At 42.2% G+C, this 19,927-nt stretch overlaps 1 long non-coding RNA gene across 1 annotated transcript in view; it reads left to right on the forward strand.

Annotated features, from left to right (window-relative positions):
* Positions 1–14,882, forward strand: part of LOC142381833 (uncharacterized) — a 33,032-nt gene extending 18,150 nt beyond the window's left edge. Inside the window, exons 5-8 of the long non-coding RNA XR_012769903.1 lie at positions 2,501–2,521; positions 4,542–4,562; positions 7,793–7,813; positions 14,868–14,882. This is a non-coding gene — a long non-coding RNA (uncharacterized LOC142381833). The remainder of the gene's footprint in view (positions 1–2,500; positions 2,522–4,541; positions 4,563–7,792; positions 7,814–14,867) is intronic.
* The last annotated feature ends 5,045 nt before the right edge of the window (positions 14,883–19,927 follow it).

The following is a 19,927-nucleotide window of genomic DNA, read 5'->3' on the forward strand; positions in this document are numbered from 1 at the left end:
GAGGAACTCAGGACGGACCTCATCCACTCCTGGGGCCTTGCCACCGAGGAGTTTTTTGACCACCTCGGCAACCTCAGCCCCAGAAATGGGAGGTCCCACGTCCGAGCTCCCCAACTCTGCTTCCTCATCGGAAGGCGTGTCGGTAGGATTGAGGAGGCCCTCGAAGTATTCCCCCCACCGACTCACGACGTCCCTAGTTGAAGTCAGCAGAGCCCCGCCCTCACCATACACGGTGTTGACGGTGCACCGCTTCCCCCCCCTGAGCCGCCGAATGGTGGACCAGAATCTCCTCGAGGCCGTCCGGAAATCGTTCTCCATGGCCTCCCCGAACTCCTCCCAAGCCCGAGTTTTTGCCTCAGCAACCGCCGAGGCTGCGTTCCGCTTGGCCTGTCGGTACCCATCAGCTGCTTCCAGAGTCCCACTGGCCAAAAAGGCCCGATAGGACTCCTTCTTCAGCTTGACGGCCTCCCTCACCACTGGGGTCCACCAGCGGGTTCGGGGATTGCCGCCACGACAGGCACCGACCACCTTGCGGCCACAGCTCCGGTCGGCCGCCTCAACAATGGAGGCACGGAACATGGCATTTTGCAATGTATATTTTAATAAAATCTTTTTAACAAAAGCTTTTATTTCGACACACAATACTGAGGTGAGAGCAGTGTGAACGTTATGTTATGATGACTGCATAGGATTCTAAATACAGTGGCCATAAGAGGACAAAAATGTGTTTATGTTATTACATTTGCAGCATTCGATAAATCGGCCAGAGTCCGTCTCTGAAAAAGGCTGCGCAACAGCGCCAAAACATAGCAGTGGCCAACAAAGGAATTACACATGTACTCACCATAGAGAATAAACAGGAAGAAATGAGATTAACGGTGTTAAAGTCCGGTGCGGGAGGGATGGAATACATTACGGACACATTTTGGAGGGCCAAGAAAAATGATGTGGCGGGCCGTAGTTTTGGGACAATTGGTCTAACTTAAAGGGGACATGAAAAAAATCCCCTTTTTCTGTGCTTGAGAGCACATGTTTGGGTGGCTGAAGTCACTACAAGTCAAGAAGTAAGAAAACACAACCCTGTCACTTTGTTTTGGGCCCATAGATGTGAAAATGTGTCATTCAGTGTGTGCTTGAGATTTGAGGGTAAAGTTAGGTCACTTTCCAAGAGGTGACTTTGTTCTTCTTAAAGACTGTATATTATGATCCAGGATATTAAAGGTCAGCAGTGAATAAGTTTCATGTCTTTAACAGCTGAAGGATTCCTTTAGTCGGCCTTTTAGCTGTTACTAATTCAGTTCAAAGTCATCCTGGCAGCAGTTTAATTTCCCGTCACCTCTCAGCAAATTGAACTGGAACAACTGGGAAAACTTCCCTGAACAGACAGAATAACAGTGTTGTGTAGATAGGGTGACCAACCGTCCCGCGTAGCGCGTGCGCGTACAGCGTTTGAGGCCAAAATAGTCCGTCCCGCAAATTCAGAGCTTGTCCCGCATAATTGATTCTTGCTGGGGTTGTCACTTTCCCCGCGCCACCCAGATAGCCAAACGAGCGTTACTTGACATTTCAGAACAGCACAGTCGCCGCAGACTGTAGAGCTACAACAGATCCACACACGCGCGCACACACACACACCCCTTGCAGTCGCATCTGACAGGCTGGCTGTTATCAAATATTTGTTGTTGCCATGACAATTGACTCAACGTTCGCAGTGATGATGAACGTCAATTCACGCGCCTCATCACTAGGCACTTCAGTCAGTCAGTTGGCGCGGCATACTTGGCTAGAACTAGTTGTGGATTGTGGTTTGTGGATAAAAAAAACACAGGGGAAAATGGCAGGTGAGGCACCTCCAATTAAAAAGCGAAAATGTATGTACCGGAAAGAATGGGAAAATGTGTATGAATGGGTGAAATTCGTTGAGGGGTACGTACGCCGAGAGGGCATTTTGTGACTTGTGTAAATCATCCTTCTCAATCGGACATGGGGGTGAATACGACGTCAAACGCCATCATTGAATGTTCAAAATATTATTGTTATCATTATTATTGTTATATATTACATCACCAATAACAGAGGAATCAATATATATAGGCTATATATATATAAATTGATATACCATGTAAGGTAGTATGTGCTAGAAATGGGTAAACCACTAAGAGTCTGGCGGCGGGGCGGCGTCCCCCCTTGTCCCCCATAAACATACCCCTTGTCCCCCCTTGTCCCCCATAAACATACCCCTTGTCCCCCCTTGGGCTTATGAGCAGGTGGTCACCCTATGTGTAGATGGTCGACACAAAGCACATTTTATTCAAATATTTTCAGTTCTCTGAACAGTGATCAAGCTGCAACTTGATTAGAGTTTACAGATTCTCTTCAGTCCACCTTAAAGAAAGAGAGAGTTTAATTCCTGCTTGTTTATGGTGTGTTGTTTTTAATATGAAATATTCACTTTGTTTCTTCTTCTTTTCTCTCCATTTATGCGTGTCGGACCATAAAGAACAAAAACGCCGTGATGAAGGTAGGTGTGAGTTTCTGTTTTGTTCTCCAGGTGTAACCAGCCCCTTAACTGATATAAAATGGAACATGTTTCAGTCTTCACCATCTTTAATAGGAGACATGATTTGGGTTATTGATCTATGGAGGAATGTTTGATTGATAACAGAGTAGTTTTTATGGAACTTGATATCCATAAGTGCTAATCATTTTCCACAGCAGCTGGTCCCAAAAACAGATGTTGCCTCCTTGTAATCCTCTATTGTAAAATATTTGCTGCATACAGAAGTTAAAGTGAACTGACTCAGATCTTCTTTTTACTTGGTGTGAGAGACAAAGTCCTGCTTTTTTTCTGAATCCTTTAAAGTTCAGCAGTCAGTTATCAGGTTTGAAGTCCATCATGCTTTCCAGTTTAATTCAGTCCACCTTGAAGCATCTGTGACTGGTTGTTAGTCTAACTCAGTGGTCCCCAAACTTTTTCTGAAGAGGGCCGGCTTGCTCTGCATGGCTCTTTGAGAGGGCCGGAGGCCGGAGATTTTCCATGTAAATTACAGTAAATATGCCTACTGTATGCAGCAGATCTATCTTAGCTGAATTTTAGCCCATTCAATGTGGGCTGTTGTTATTATTTCTGTTAGGCTGCTATCATGTTAAAATGATATAACACAGTTTTAAATTAAATCACAAAATAATAATAATAACATGAATAATTTTAGATAAAAGCCTGTTTAAGCATTTTTAAAAATCAGATTTTATTCCAACATTTGTGAATTCATACATTTCTATTTGGGATAAAAACTTCCAAGAATGAACAACAATTAAGAACATTTTAATGCCATATAAAACCATGGCTTAGAATTGTTTTTTGTTTTGACAATTGAAAGTTACACAACTTCTTTCACATTGTTAATCAATAAATCAATAGGCCTACATATTGTAAAATTATGTTGCAAGTAATGAGTCTAATTTACTATTACTCAGCTTACTTAACAACACAACGCATTCAAACATTTTGCAATGTATGTTTTAATAAAATCTTTTTTAAAAAAGCATTTATTTTGACACACAATACTGAGGTGAGAGCAGTGTGGACGTTATGTTATGATGGCTGCATAGGATTCTAAATACAGTGGCCATAAGAGGACAAAAATGTGTTTATGTTATTACATTTGCAGCATTCGATAAATCGGCCAGAGTCCGTCTCTGAAAAAGGCTGCGTAACAGCGCCAAACCTACCAGTGGCCAATAATGGAATTACACATGTTCTCACCATAGAGAATAAACAGGAAGACATGAGATTAACGGTGTTAAAGTCCGGTGCGGGAGGGATGGAATACATTACGGACACATTTTGGAGGGCCATAAAAAATGATGTGGCGGGCCGTAGTTTGGGGACCATTGGTCTAACTTAAAGGGGACATGAAAAAAATCCCCTTTTTCTGTGCTTGAGAGCACATGTTTGGGTGTCTGAAGTCACTACAAGTCAAGAAGTAAGAAAACACAACCCTGTCACTTTGTTTTGGGCCCATAGATGTGAAAATGTGTCCTTCAGTGTGTGTTTGAGATTTGAGGGTAAAGTTAGGTCATTTTCCAAGAGGTGACTTTGTTCTTCTTAAAGACTGTATATTATGATCCAGGATATTAAAGGTCAGCAGTGGATAAGTTTCATGTCTTTAACAGCTGAAGGATTCCTTTAGTCGGCCTTTTAGCTGTTACTGATTCAGTTCAAAGTCATCCTGGCAGCAGTTTCATTTCCCGTCACCTCTCAGCAAATTGAACTGGAACAACTGGGAAAACTTCCCTGAACAGACAGAATAACAGTGTTGTGTAGATGGTCGACACAAAGCACATTTTATTCAAATATTTTCAGTTCTCTGAACAGTGATCAACCTGCAACTTGATTAGAGTTTACAGATTCTCTTCAGTCCACCTTAAAAAAAGAGAGAGTTTAATTCCAGCTTGTTTATGGTGTGTTGTTTTTAATATGAAATATTCACTTTGTTTCTTCTTCTTTTCTCTCCATTTATGTGTGTCGGATCATAAAGAACAAAAACGTCTTGATGAAGGTAGGTGTGAGTAACTAGTTTGTTCTCCAGGTGTAACCAGCCCCTTAACTGATATAAAATGGAATTTGTTTCAGTCTTCACCATCTTGAATAGGAGACATGATTTGGGTTATTGATCTATGGAGGAATGTTTGATTGATAACAGAGTGGTTTTTATGGAACTTGATATCCATAAGTGCTAATCATTTTCCACAGCAGCTGGTCCCAAAAACAGATGTTGCCTCCTTGTAATCCACTATTTTAAAATATTTGCCGCATACAGAAGTTAAAGTGAACTGACTCAGATCTTCTTTTTACTTGGTGTTCGAGACAAAGTCCTATATGCAGCAGATCTATCTTAGCTGAATTTTAGCCCATTCAATGTGGGCTGTTGTTATTATTTCTGTTAGGCTGCTATCAGGGCTGGACTGGGACCAAAAAATGGCCCGGGCATTTTTTGGTCATGGCGGCCCACCATGAATATTTATACGATCACATAAGTAATCTCATCACTTTCTGTGAAAAATGCAATTAAATCCTAACACAAATGTATTCATTTAAATAAATCTCCTCACCTTACAAAAGCAGTTTTTTTCATTAAATCGCTCTTCTCTGCCACTCTGTCAACCACTGTGTGTCGGTATCAAGGGACACAAGAACATCTTACTCGGTGGCCATCAACATAAAGACTTCCAGTTTGCTAGCAGAAAGGCAACTCCTCAGTCTGTGTTTGATGTAGCGGAGGGTTGAAAATGACCGAAAATGACAGAGGCAGGAATATTAATTTCGTATTTCTCCGGTTACCTACTAATCCATTTCATCAAAGCAATGTTTCACTAATATTACATGAACAACTGTAACCTGTAACACCTGCAAACAATATAGTTATCACAAGCTAAAATAACACTGAACACTTTGGTGTCTACATGAGAGTGTCATAAACATTAATGACACACTTGATATCTATGACCGATGTCATTGGGTATTTGCAATATCTGCACACCAGTCAACTTTACATAAGCCTACAAAATGGAATGGCACTAGATACGTTTTAGCCTTGTCTACACACATTCAAATAAAGTAAATCTACTCATAGTATTAGTTGAAAATAAAGACTCTGAATGATCTCTGTGACAGAAACGCGCACGAGCACACACGCACACACACACACACAGACACAGACACACACCTCCTAACCAACAAGGTTGTGCAAAAAAAACAGGCTAGGTTTTTTTATTCGTCTTCCAGCCTGACTGGAAAAAATAAGTAATAATTTCAGCATGATCAATTCCCCCCATACTGATGTAGTGAAGATGTAGCCTACCAGTCGTTTATCTATAAATACCTAATTTAAGTCTCCACGCACACGGAGAGCCCTCAGTCCTCCCATTATAAAAACATGTCGTCATTCTGCTAACATTTCGCCTAACATTAGCCTACTTCTTACCGGGCTGGCTATTCTGACCTCCTCAATGTGTCCCTGGGTCACGTCTGTCTCCTCCTCCACCTCTGAATCCACCTCGATAGCTTCTTCCTCTGTGTTTGGCCTACACTGTTCTACGGAGACACTCGTGCACTGGGGGCTGCTGATGAGGTTGACGGCCCTGGCCCTGCACTTGATGGCCCTGCACCCGGTGCTGTGGTCGGGGTGGAAGCACTTGCAAACATGTCAGTAAGCTTCGCACATTTTGCTGCTTGTAGGCTTTTTAGCCTTTTATCTCGCAGCTTCTGTGCACCACCCTTTCGTTTCTGTTGTTTATCCATTTCGGTTTTTAACTGTTCTCTCCTAGTCCGTTCAGCTCAAATGGTAGGATTGATGACCTGGGTAAACGGTGAGGGGAGGGGCGGGCCAAAGAGGTGCTGAGAGATTTCATTGGACTAGCCCCGTCAATATGAAATCGTGGGCCGCCCGCCGGTCACTTTATTTTTATTTTTATTTTTTACATCAATAAAAAAAAACAAAAAAAACGACATCACCGGCCCTCGAGGGGCGTCGGCCCACCGGAAAAATGTCCGGTATGCCCGACGGTCAGTCCAGCCCTGGCTGCTATCATGTTAAAATGATATAACACAGTGTTAAATGGAAATAGCTGAAATCACAAAATATTAATAATAACATGAATAATTTTAGATAAAAGCCTGTTTAAGCATTTTTAAAAATCATATTTTATTCCAACATTTGTGAATTCATACATTTCTATTTGGGATAAAAACTTCCAAGAATGAACAACAATTAAGAACATTTTAATGCCATATAAAACCATGGCTTAGAATTGTTTTTTGTTTTGACAATTGAAAGTTACACAACTTCTTTCACATTGTTAATCAATAAATCAATAGGCTTACATATTGTAAAATTATGTTGCAAATAATGAGTCTAATTTTCTATTACTCAGCTTATTTAACAACACAATGCATTCAAACATTTTGCAATGTATGTTTTAATAAAATCTTTTTAACAAAAGCTTTTATTTCGACACACAATACTGAGGTGAGAGCAGTGTGAACGTTATGTTATGATGACTGCATAGGATTCTAAATACAATGGCCATAAGAGGACAAAAATGCGTTTATGTTATTACATTTTCAGCATTCGATAAATCGGCCAGAGTCCGTCTTTGAAAAAGGCTGCACAACAGCGCCAAACCTACCTGTGGCCAACAAAGGAATTACACATGTACTCGCCATAGAGAATAAACAGGAAGAAATGAGATTAACGGTGTTAAAGTCCAGTGCGGGAGGGATGGAATACATTACGGACACATTTTGGAGGGCCAAGAAAAATGATGTGGCGGGTCACTTTCCAAGAGGGGACTTTGTTCTTCTTAAAGACTGTATATTATGATCCAGGATATTAAAGGTCAGCAGTGGATAAGTTTCATGTCTTTAACAGCTGAAGGATTCCTTTAGTCGGCCTTTTAGCTGTTACTGATTCAGTTCAAAGTCATCCTGGCAGCAGTTTCATTTCCCGTCACCTCTCAGCAAATTGAACTGGAACAACTGGGAAAACTTCCCTGAACAGACAGAATAACAGTGTTGTGTAGATGGTCGACACAAAGCACATTTTATTCAAATATTTTCAGTTCTCTGAACAGTGATCAACCTGCAACTTGATTAGAGTTTACAGATTCTCTTCAGTCCACCTTAAAGAGAGTTTAATTCCAGCTTGTTTATGGTGTGTTGTTTTTAATATGAAATATTCACTTTGTTTCTTCTTCTTTTCTCTCCATTTATGTGTGTCGGACCATAAAGAACAAAAACGCCGTGAAGACGGTAGGTGTGAGTTTCTGTTTTGTTCTCCTGGTGTAACCAGCCCCTTAACTGATATAAAATGGAATAGGTTTCAGTCTTCACCATCTTGAATAGGAGACATGATTTGGGTTATTGATCTATGGAGGAATGTTTGATTGATAACAGAGTAGTTTTTAATGGAACTTGATATCCATAAGTGCTAATCATTTTCCACAGCAGCTGGTCCCAAAAACAGATGTTGCCTCCTTGTAATCCTCTATTGTAAAATATTTGCTGCATACAGAAGTTAAAGTGAACTGACACAGATCTTCTTTTTACTTGGTGTGAGAGACAAAGTCCTGCTTTTTTCTGAATCCTTTAAAGTTCAACAGTCAGTTATCAGGTCTGAAGTCCATCATGCTTTCCAGTTTAATTCAGTCAACCTTGAAGCATCTGTGACTGGTTGTTAGTCTAACTCAGTGGTCCCCAAACTTTTTCTAAAGAGGGCCGGCTCGCTCTGCATGGCTCTTTGAGAGGGCCGGAGATTTTCCATGTAAATTACAGTAAATATGCCTACTGTATGCAGCAGATCTATTTTAGCTGAATTTTAGCCCATTCAATGTGGGCTTTTGTTATTATTTCTGTTAGGCTGCTGTCATGTTCAAATTATATAACACACTGTCACGGCAGTCTTTAACTGGACACACTAGTTCAGACACAAACCAAAAGGATCAGAGGTGGTGATAAACCGGTTTATTGCCAAGACACGGGTAACAGGTGGAAACAGAGGCGCAGGATAATGGAGATGGACCAGTAACCAGAAGGTGGGGAATCCAGGGGAAAACAGGGACTGATCGTCTGTGAGGGAGGCTGGCGGCTTAGAGGTAGGAGGATTCCAGGGAGACCATGGCAGGGCAGGTGAGTAGCTGAGACCAGGAGCTGAAGACAGGGACATAAAGGTTCAGTAATATGCACAGACAATACTGTAGAAAAGACCAGAGTCAAGGCTCAATACCACTGAGGACAAGCAGACGATCTGGCGGCGAGTGAAGGACTGAACCAGGGCTTTATGGGTGAAGAGAGTAGATGTAGATGAGGCTCCATTGATTGCAGGTGTGTGTAGATAATTGGTTCCAGCTCCAGACCAACCTCCAGTCAGGAAACACAGGAAATCCTGACAGTACCCCCCCACTAATGGGTCGCCTCACGGCGACCCCTAGGCTTGGAAGGATGAGCTGCATGGAACTCCCTCACCATTGTAGCATCCAGGATCAAGGACCGTGGCACCCAAGACCGCTCCTCCGGGCCATAACCTTCCCCATCAACCAAATACTGGAGGCCTCTTCCCCTTCGCCGCACATGCAGCAGGCGCCGAACTGAATGCAGGGTGGTTGTCGATGAGCCGGGGAGGAGGCGGGGGTAAGGCCGGAGGGCAAAGAACACTGTGGCGAACAGGCTTTAACTGAGACACATGGAATGTAGGATGGACCCTGAGAGGCCTGGGCAGTTCTAGACGGACAGCAGTGGGACTGATAATCTTCGAAATCTTGAAGGGACCAAGATAACGAGGCGACAGCTTACGAGAATCTGTCTTCAGCGGTATATCTTTAGAAGATAACCAAACTGACTGACCTGCTTGGTACTGAGGAGCGGGAGTCCGATGGCGGTCAGCTGCCTGCTTGGTCCGGGCAGAGGAATGAAGAAGAGATGAGCGGGCCTTTTCCCATACCCTCTGACAGCGTATTAGATGCTGCTGGATGGATGGCACAGCCAGCTGCTTCTCATGACAGGGGAACAGAGGGGGCTGGTAACCCAGTGAGGCTTCAAATGAGGACATACCTGTAGCAGATGAGACCAGGGAGTTGTGGGCATATTCAATCCACAGAAGGTATGTGCTCCAGGAAGCTGGGTTGGCTGTCACCATGCAACGGAGGGATGTTTCCAGGTCCTGGTTAGCCCTCTGTCTGGCCGTTTGATTGGGGATGGAAACCCGAAGAAAGGCTTGCTGTAGCCCCGAGATCCTGACAAAAGGTTCGCCATACCTGCGATACAAACTGAGGTCCCCTGTCAGACACAATGTCCACTGGGATGCCATGTAAACGAATGACATGGTAGGTAAGTAGATCAGTAGTTTCTTTGGCTGATGGCAGTTTGGGTATGACAATGAAATGTGCTGCTTTAGAAAAACGATCTACCACAGTAAGGATGGCAGAATTACCTTGAGAATTTGGAAGTCCAGTCACAAAGTCCAGAGCAATGTGGGACCACGGTCGACCTGGGATGGGCAGCGGCTGGCGAACTCGAGGACTTCCCTCTAGCACAGACAGAACAAGCCAAAACATAGGAGCGTGTGTCTTGATCCATAGCGGGCCACCAGAAGTTGCGTCTCAGAAGGGATAATGTTCTATTGATTCCAGGATGGCAGGAGAATTTACTATTATGTATCCATTGAAGCACTTGGGCTCGGGCTGCCTCAGGGACAAACTGAAGGCCAGGGGGACCCGTACCTGGATCAGGTTGGGTGCGAAGAGCTTCTTGGATACAGGACTCAATCTCCCAGGTGATGGGGGCGATGATATAGGAGGAAGGGAGAATAGTATTAGATTTGACAGGGACCTCCTCCTGGCTGAACTGGCGGGATAGGGCATCAGGTTTTACGTTGCGTGAACCAGGACGATAGGTAAGGGTAAAGTTGAATCTGCTGAAGAAAAGGGCCCACCTCGCTTGTCGGGGATTTAATCTCTTGGCTGACTGGATATATGCTAGATTCTTTTAGTCAGTCCATACCACAAATGGCTGTTCAGCGCCCTCCAGCCGATGTCGCCATTCCTCTAAGGCCATCTTCACCGCCAGCAACTCCCTGTCGCCAACATCATAGTTCCGTTCTGCCGGTGACAGCTGTTTAGAGAAGAATGCACAGGGGTGGAGCTTGTTCCCAGCACCGCAGCGCTGAGAGAGGACAGCTCCCACTCCTGCCTCCGAAGCATCCACCACGAATGGCAGGGATGAATCAGGGTGAACAAGGACCGGGGCTGTGGTGAAGAGTCTCTTGAGACGACGAAAGGCAGCATCAGCTTCTGGGGACCACTGGAATGACACTGCAGAAGAGGTTAGGCGGGTAAGAGGGGTGATCACAGTGCTAAAGTTCCTAATGAACCTTCTATAGAAGTTGGCAAAGCCAATAAATCTTTGCAGCTCCTTACGGTTGCCAGGAATGGGCCACTTAGTCACTGCTTCCACTTTCTCTGGGGCGGTCCTGAACTGTCCTTCCTCAATAATAAACCCCAGAAAACTGACCTTTTTGGCATGAAATTCGCACTTAACAGCCTTAGCATAGAGTTTGTTTTCCAGAAGACGCTGAAGGACGGCCCGCACATGCTCCTGGTGCTCCTCTCGGGATCGGGAAAAGATCAGGATATCATCCAGATACACAAAGACAAATCTGTTCAAGAAATCTCGTAGTACGTCATTTATTAACGCCTGGAAGACTGCAGGGGCATTGGTGAGCCCAAAAGGCATGACACGGTACTCAAAATGGCCCAAAGGGGTGTTGAATGCAGTCTTCCATTCGTCCCCTTCCCTAATCCGTACCAAGTGATAGGCATTTCGGAGGTCTAGCTTCGTGAATATGGTAGCTCCGTGGAGTGGAGTAAATGCTGAATCGATGAGGGGTAGAGGATATTTATTCTTTACTGTGATGTTGTTCAACTGTCTGTAATCTATGCAAGGTCTCAATGTAGAGTCTTTCTTAGACACAAAAAAGAATCCGGCTCCTAAGGGGGACGAGGAAGGCTGGATGATCCCTGCAGCCAGGGAATCCCCAATGTATTTCTCCATAGCCTCATGCTCAGGTCAATAGAGCAATCATAGGGCCGATGAGGGGGCAGAGAGAGTGCTTTGGACTTGCTAAACACCTGCTGCAGGTCATGATATGCCTCAGGGACACCATCAAGGTCTGGTGGTTCAGGAGGGGGATCCACTCCATCTGTAGGCAGATCTCAAACAATTTTCAAAACAAAAGGTGCTCCAGCTCAGGACCTTACCACTAGCCCAATTTATGTTGGGGTTGTGTAATCTTAACCAGGGGAGCCCAAGACTGAGTGGCGTGCTGGGTGTGGAAGCGTATGGATTCCCTGTGGTTACCAGAAATAACAAGCAAGAGTGGCTGGGTGCAGTGTGTTACTCGGGCCAGGACTCTCCCATCCACAGCAAGAGCAGTCCGAGGCTCCTCCAAAAGCTCCAGTGTTAGACCTGCTTGTTCTGCCACCTGTTGGTCGAGGAAGTTCTCTTCGGCCCCCCGAGTCCACCAACGCCAATATGGGTAGAGAGAAGGAGTTACAACAGAGAGAGGCAGGCAACCGGAAACCGTTTAGCTTCTTCTGGGGGGACTTGGTTTGGCCCACCAGTACCCCCACAGTTACTGGTGAGCTCGGTCTTTTGGCCGCACGGGACAGACGGCAATAAAATGTCCTCTTCTGCCACAATATAGGCACTCACCTGCCTGACGCCTCCGTAGCCTCTCCTCAGGAGTTAGGTGAGCCCGACCCAGCTGCATAGGCTCCTCCGAGGTCCTGGAAGGTAAGGCAAGAGCTGCAGCAGGAGTTGGGCTGGAGGTCGGTAGAGACAGAGGAGGCCTAGACCTGGGAGCAGGAGCAGGAGTCTTCCCCCGAAGATGAGAGCGAAGCCGGTTATCAATCCTGTTAAAGAAATCAAGGCGTCCAAGTTATCAGGTTCATCTCTGGAGACTAGCTCAGTCTTCAACTGTTCATTCAATCCCTTTACAAAAGCAGTTCTTAATGCATCGTTGGTCCAGTCTACTTCTTCTGCCAGCGTCCAGAATTCAATGGTGTACTCAGAGATGGGCCTGGAACCCTGGGATAAATTCATTAACTTCATGGACGCATCATTTTGATAATCTGGATGATCAAACACTCGCTTGAACTCCTCCAAGAAATCATCAAAACTCAGTTTACGGGCTGAACGGCAGGAGAAACGGGCCTCGGCCCAGGCTAGTGCTTTTCCCCTTAATGAACTACAAACATACTGAATCTTAGAGAAATCAGAGGCGAAAGACACAGGTCTTAGCTGGAAAACAGTGGAGCACTGGAAAAGAAAACCTCTGCACAGACTTGGCAGGCCAGAGTACGGTTCCGGGTCGGGGGCCTTGGAGTCCCTGGGCTCAGGACTCGCAGGAACAACGGCAGCTGTGGGGGGAGACAAGGGCTGCAAGGTGAGAAGAGCAGAAACCTGAGAGGTTAGTTGGGATACTTGTTGAATTAAACTCTGGTTGTGTTCGTAAAGAGCCCGAATGCACTGTTCGTGTTGTCCGAGTAGGTTCCCTTGCTGGGAAACTGCATGATGGAGGGGGCTTGGTTTGGGGTCTGTGTCTGATGTGTCCATCTTGTGGCCAGATCGTACTGTCACGGCAGTCTTTAACTGGACACACTAGTTCAGACACAAACCAAAGGGATCAGAGGTGGTGATAAACCGGTTTATTGCCAAGACACGGGTAACAGGTGGAAACAGAGGCGCAGGATAATGGAGATGGACCAGTAACCAGAAGGTGGGGAATCCAGGGGAAAACAGGGACTGATCGTCTGTGAGGGAGGCTGGCGGCTTAGAGGTAGGAGGATTCCAGGGAGACCATGGCAGGGCAGGTGAGTAGCTGAGACCAGGAGCTGAAGACAGGGACATAAAGGTTCAGTAATATGCACAGACAATACTGTAGAAAAGACCAGAGTCAAGGCTCAATACCACTGAGGATAAGCAGACAATCTGGTGGCGAGTGAAGGACTGAACCAGGGCTTTATGGGTGAAGAGAGTAGATGTAGATGAGGCTCCATTGATTGCAGGTGTGTGTAGATAATTGGTTCCAGCTCCAGACCAACCTCCAGTCAGGAAACACAGGAAATCCTGACACAGTTTTAAATGGAAATAGCTGAAATCACAAAATATTAATAATAACATGAATAATTTTAGATAAAAGCCTGTTTAAGCATTTTTAAAAATCATATTTTATTCCAACATTTGTGAACTCACACAATTTTATTTGGCATAAAAAACTTCCAAGAATGAACAACAATTAAGAACATCTTAATGCCATATAAAACCATGGCTTAGAATTGTTTTTTTTTGACAATTGAAAGTTACACAACTTCTTTCACATTGTTAATCAATAAATCAATAGGCGTACATATTTAAAAACTTATGTTGCAAATAATTAGTCTAATTTACTATTACTCAGCTTATTTAACAACACAATGCATTCAAACATTTTGCAATGTATGTTTTAATAAAATCTTTAAAAAAAAACGCATTTATTTTGACACACAATACTGAGGTGAGAGCAGTGTGAACGTTATGTTATGATGACTGCATAGGATTTTAAATACAGTGGCCATAAGAGGACAAAAATGTGTTTATGTTATTACATTTGCAGCATTCGATAAATCGGCCAGAGTCCGTCTCTGAAAAACAGCGCCAAAACCTATCAGTGGCCAACAAAGGAATTACACATGTACTCGCCACAGAGAATAAACAGGAAGAAATGAGATTAACAGTGTTGAAGTCCGGTGCGGGAGGGATGGAATACATTACGGACACATTTTGGAGGGCCAAAAAAAATGATGTGGCGGGTCACTTTCCAAGAGGTGACTTTGTTCTTCTTAAAGACTATATTATGATCCAGGATATTAAAGGTCAGCAGTGGATAAGTTTCATGTCTTTAACAGCTGAAGGATTCCTTTAGTCGGCCTTTTAGCTGTTACTGATTCAGTTCAAAGTCATCCTGGCAGCAGTTTCATTTCCTGTCACCTCTCAGCAAATTGAACTGGAACAACTGGGAAAACTTCCCTGAACAGACAGAATAACAGTGTTGTGTAGATGGTCGACACAAAGCACATTTTATTCAAATATTTTCAGTTCTCTGAACAGTGATCAAGCTGCAACTTGATTAGAGTTTACAGATTCTCTTCAGTCCACCTTAAAGAAAGAGAGAGTTTAATTCCAGCTTGTTTATGGTGTGTTGTTTTTAATATGAAATATTCACTTTGTTTCTTCTTCTTTTCTCTCCATTTATGTGTGTCGGACCATAAAGAACGTCGTAGAGAAGGTAGGTGTGAGTTCCTGTTTTGTTCTCCAGGTGTAACCAGCCCCTTAACTGATATAAAATGGAATATGTTTCAGTCTTCACCATCTTGAATAGGAGACATGATTTGGGTTATTGATCTATGGAGGAATGTTTGATTGATAACAGAGTAGTTTTTATGGAACTTGATATCCATGTGCTAATCATTTTCCACAGCAGCTGGTCCCAAAAACAGATGTTGCCTCCTTGTAATCCTCTATTGTAAAATATTTGCTGCATACAGAAGTTAAAGTGAACTGACTCAGATCTTCTTTTTACTTGGTGTTAGAGACAAAGTCCTGCTTTTTTCTGAATCCTTTAAAGTTCAGCAGTCAGTTATCAGGTTTGAAGTCCATCATGCTTTCCAGTTTAATTCAGTCCACCTTGAAGCATCTGTGACTGGTTGTTAGTCTAACTCAGTGGTCCCCAAACTTTCTAAAGAGGGCCGGCTCGCTCTGCATGGCCCTTTGAGAGGGCCGGAGGCCGGAGATTTTCCATGTAAATTACAGTAAATATGCCTACTGTATGCAGCAGATCTATCCTAGCTGAATTTTAGCCCATTAATTGTGGGCTGTTGTTATTATTTCTGTTAGGCTGCTATCATGTTAAAATGATATAACACAGTTTTAAATGGAAATAGCTGAAATCACAAAATAAGAATAATAACATGAATAATTTTAGATAAAAGCCAATTTAAGCATTTTTAAAAATCATATTTTATTCCAACATTTGTGAACTCACACAATTCTATTTGGCATAAAAAACTTCCAAGAATGAACAACAATTAAGAACATTTTAATGCCATATAAAACCATGGCTTAGAATTGTTTTGTTTTGACAATTGAAAGTTACACAACTTCTTTCACATTGTTAATCAATAAATAAATAGGCGTACATATTTCAAAACTTATGTTGCAAATAATTAGTCTAATTTACTATTACTCAGCTTACTTAACAACACAACGCATTCAAACATTTTGCAATGTATGTTTTAATAAAATCTTTTTTAAAAAAGCATTTATTTTGACACACAATACTGAGGTGAGAGCAGTGTGGACGTTATGTTATGATGACTGCATAGGATTCTAAATACAGTGACCATAAGAGGACAAAAATGAGTTTATGTTATTACATTTGCAGCATTCAATAAATCGGCCAGAGTCCGTCTCTGAAAAAGGCTGCGCAACAGCGCCAAAACCTACCAGTGGCCAACAAAGGAATTACACATGTTCTCACCATAGAGAATAAACAGGAAGAAATGAGATTAACGGTGTTAAAGTCCGGTGCGGGAGGGATGGAATACATTATGGACACATTTTGGAGGTCCAAAAAAAATGATGTGGCAGGTCACTTTCCAAGAGGTGACTTTGTTCTTCTTAAAGACTGTATATTATGATCCAGGATATTAAAGGTCAGCAGTGGATAAGTTTCATGTCTTTAACAGCTGAAGGATTCCTTTAGTCGGCCTTTTAGCTGTTACTGATTCAGTTCAAAGTCATCCTGGCAGCAGTTTCATTTCCCGTCACCTCTCAGCAAATTGAACTGGAACAACTGGGAAAACTTCCCTGAACAGACAGAATAACAGTGTTGTGTAGATGGTCGACACAAAGCACATTTTATTCAAATATTTTCAGTTCTCTGAACAGTGATCAACCTGCAACTTGATTAGAGTTTACAGATTCTCTTCAGTCCACCTTAAAAAAAGAGAGAGTTTAATTCCAGCTTGTTTATGGTGTGTTGTTTTTAATATGAAATATTCACTTTGTTTCTTCTTCTTTTCTCTCCATTTATGTGTGTCGGACCATGATGAACAAATACGTCCTGCAGCTCTTTTGAGTGAGTAACTGTTTTGTTCTCCAGGTGTAACCAGCCCCTTAACTGATATAAAATGGAATATATTTCAGTCTTCACCATCTTGAATGGGAGACATGATTTGGGTTATTGATCTATGGAGGAATGTTTGATTGATAACAGAGTAGTTTTTATGGAACTTGATATCCATAAGTGCTAATCATTTTCTACAGCAGCTGGTCCCAAAAACAGATGTTGCCTCCTTGTAATCCTCTATTGTAAAATATTTGCTGCATACAGAAGTTAAAGTGAACTGACTCAGATCTTCTTTTTACTTGGTGTGAGAGACAAAGTCCTGCTTTTTTCTGAATCCTTTAAAGTTCAGCAGTCAGTTATCAGGTCTGAAGTCCATCATGCTTTCCAGTTTAATTCAGTCCACCTTGAAGCATCTCTGACTGGTTGTTAGTCTAACTCAGTGGTCCCCAAACTTTTTCTGAAGAGGGCCGGCTTGCTCTGCATGGCTCTTTGAGAGGGCCGGAGGCCGGAGATTTTCCATGTAAATTACAGTAAATATGCCTACTGTATGCAGCAGATCTATCTTAGCTGAATTTTAGCCCATTCAATGTGGGCTGTTGTTATTATTTCTGTTAGGCTGCTTTCATGTTAAAATGATATAACACAGTTTTAAATTAAATCACAAAATAATAATAATAACATGAATAATTTTAGATAAAAGCCTGTTTAAGCATTTTTAAAAATCAGATTTTATTCCAACATTTGTGAATTCATACATTTCTATTTGGGATAAAAAACTTCCAAGAATGAACAACAATTAAGAACATCTTAATGCCATATAAAACCATGGCTTAGAATTGTTTTTTGTTTTGACAATTGAAAGTTACACAACTTCTTTCACATTGTTAATCAATAAATCAATAGGCCTACATATTGTAAAATTATGTTGCAAATAATGAGTCTAATTCACTATTACTCAGCTTACTTAACAACACAACGCATTCAAACATTTTGCAATGTATGTTTTAATAAAATCTTTTTTAAAAAAGCATTTATTTTGACACACAATATTGAGGTGAGAGCATTGTGAACGTTATGTTATGATGACTGCATAGGATTCTAAATACAGTGGCCATAAGAGGACAAAAATGTGTTTATGTTATTACATTTGCAGCATTCGATAAATCGGCCAGAGTCCGTCTCTGAAAAAGGCTGCGTAACAGCGCCAAACCTACCAGTGGCCAATAATGGAATTACACATGTTCTCACCATAGAGAATAAACAGGAAGAAATGAGATTAACGGTGTTAAAGTCCGGTGCGGGAGGGATGGAATACATTACGGATACATTTTGGAGGGCCATAAAAAATGATGTGGCGGGCCGTAGTTTGGGGACCATTGGTCTAACTTAAAGGGGACATGAAAAAAATCCCCTTTTTCTGTGCTTGAGAGCACATGTTTGGGTGTCTGAAGTCACTACAAGTCAAGAAGTAAGAAAACACAACCCTGTCACTTTGTTTTGGGCCCATAGATGTGAAAATGTGTCCTTCAGTGTGTGTTTGAGATTTGAGGGTAAAGTTAGGTCATTTTCCAAGAGGTGACTTTGTTCTTCTTAAAGACTGTATATTATGATCCAGGATATTAAAGGTCAGCAGTGGATAAGTTTCATGTCTTTAACAGCTGAAGGATTCCTTTAGTCGGCCTTTTAGCTGTTACTGATTCAGTTCAAAGTCATCCTGGCAGCAGTTTCATTTCCCGTCACCTCTCAGCAAATTGAACTGGAACAACTGGGAAAACTTCCCTGAACAGACAGAATAACAGTGTTGTGTAGATGGTCGACACAAAGCACATTTTATTCAAATATTTTCAGTTCTCTGAACAGTGATCAAGCTGCAAGTTGATTAGAGTTTACAGATTCTCTTCAGTCCACCTTAAAGAAAGAGAGAGTTCAATTCCAGCTTGTTTATGGTGTGTTGTTTTTAATATGAAGTATTCACTTTGTTTCTTCTTTTCTCTCCATTTATGTGTGTCGGACCATAATGAACAAAAACCTCCTGCAGTTGGTAGGTGTGAGTAACTGTTTTGTTCTCCAGGTGTAACCAGCCCCTTAACTGATATAAAATGGAATTTGTTTCAGTCTTCACCATCTTGAATAGGAGACATGATTTGGGTTATTGATCTATGGAGGAATGTTTGATTGATAACAGAGTGGTTTTTATGGAACTTGATATCCATAAGTGCTAATCATTTTCCACAGCAGCTGGTCCCAAAAACAGATGTTGCCTCCTTGTAATCCACTATTTTAAAATATTTGCTGCATACAGAAGTTAAAGTGAACTGACTCAGATCTTCTTTTTACTTGGTGTTCGAGACAAAGTCCTATATGCAGCAGATCTATCTTAGCTGAATTTTAGCCCATTCAATGTGGGCTGTTGTTATTATTTCTGTTAGGCTGCTATCAGGGCTGGACTGGGACCAAAAAATGGCCCGGGCATTTTTTGGTCATGGCGGCCCACCATGAATATTTATACGATCACATAAGTAATCTCATCACTTTCTGTGAAAAATGCAATTAAATCCTAACACAAATGTATTCATTTAAATAAATCTCCTCACCTTACAAAAGCAGTTTTTTCATTAAATCGCTCTTCTCTGCCACTCTGTCAACCACTGTGTGTCGGTATCAAGGGACACAAGAACATCTTACTCGGTGGCCATCAACATAAAGACTTCCAGTTTGCTAGCAGAAAGGCAACTCCTCAGTCTGTGTTTGATGTAGCGGAGGGTTGAAAATGACCGAAAATGACAGAGGCAGGAATATTAATTTCGTATTTCTCCGGTTACCTACTAATCCATTTCATCAAAGCAATGTTTCACTAATATTACATGAACAACTGTAACCTGTAACACCTGCAAACAATATAGTTATAACAAGCTAAAATAACACTGAACACTTTGGTGTCTACATGAGAGTGTCATAAACATTAATGACACACTTGATATCTATGACCGATGTCATTGGGTATTTGCAATATCTGCACACCAGTCAACTTTACATAAGCCTACAAAATGGAATGGCACTAGATACGTTTTAGCCTTGTCTACACACATTCAAATAAAGTAAATCTACTCATAGTATTAGTTGAAAATAAAGACTCTGAATGATCTCTGTGACAGAAACGCGCACGAGCACACACGCACACACACACACACAGACACAGACAC

The sequence above is a fragment of the Odontesthes bonariensis genome, chromosome 6 (genome assembly GCF_027942865.1).
Source record: "Odontesthes bonariensis isolate fOdoBon6 chromosome 6, fOdoBon6.hap1, whole genome shotgun sequence".
Lineage (NCBI taxonomy): Eukaryota > Metazoa > Chordata > Actinopteri > Atheriniformes > Atherinopsidae > Odontesthes > Odontesthes bonariensis.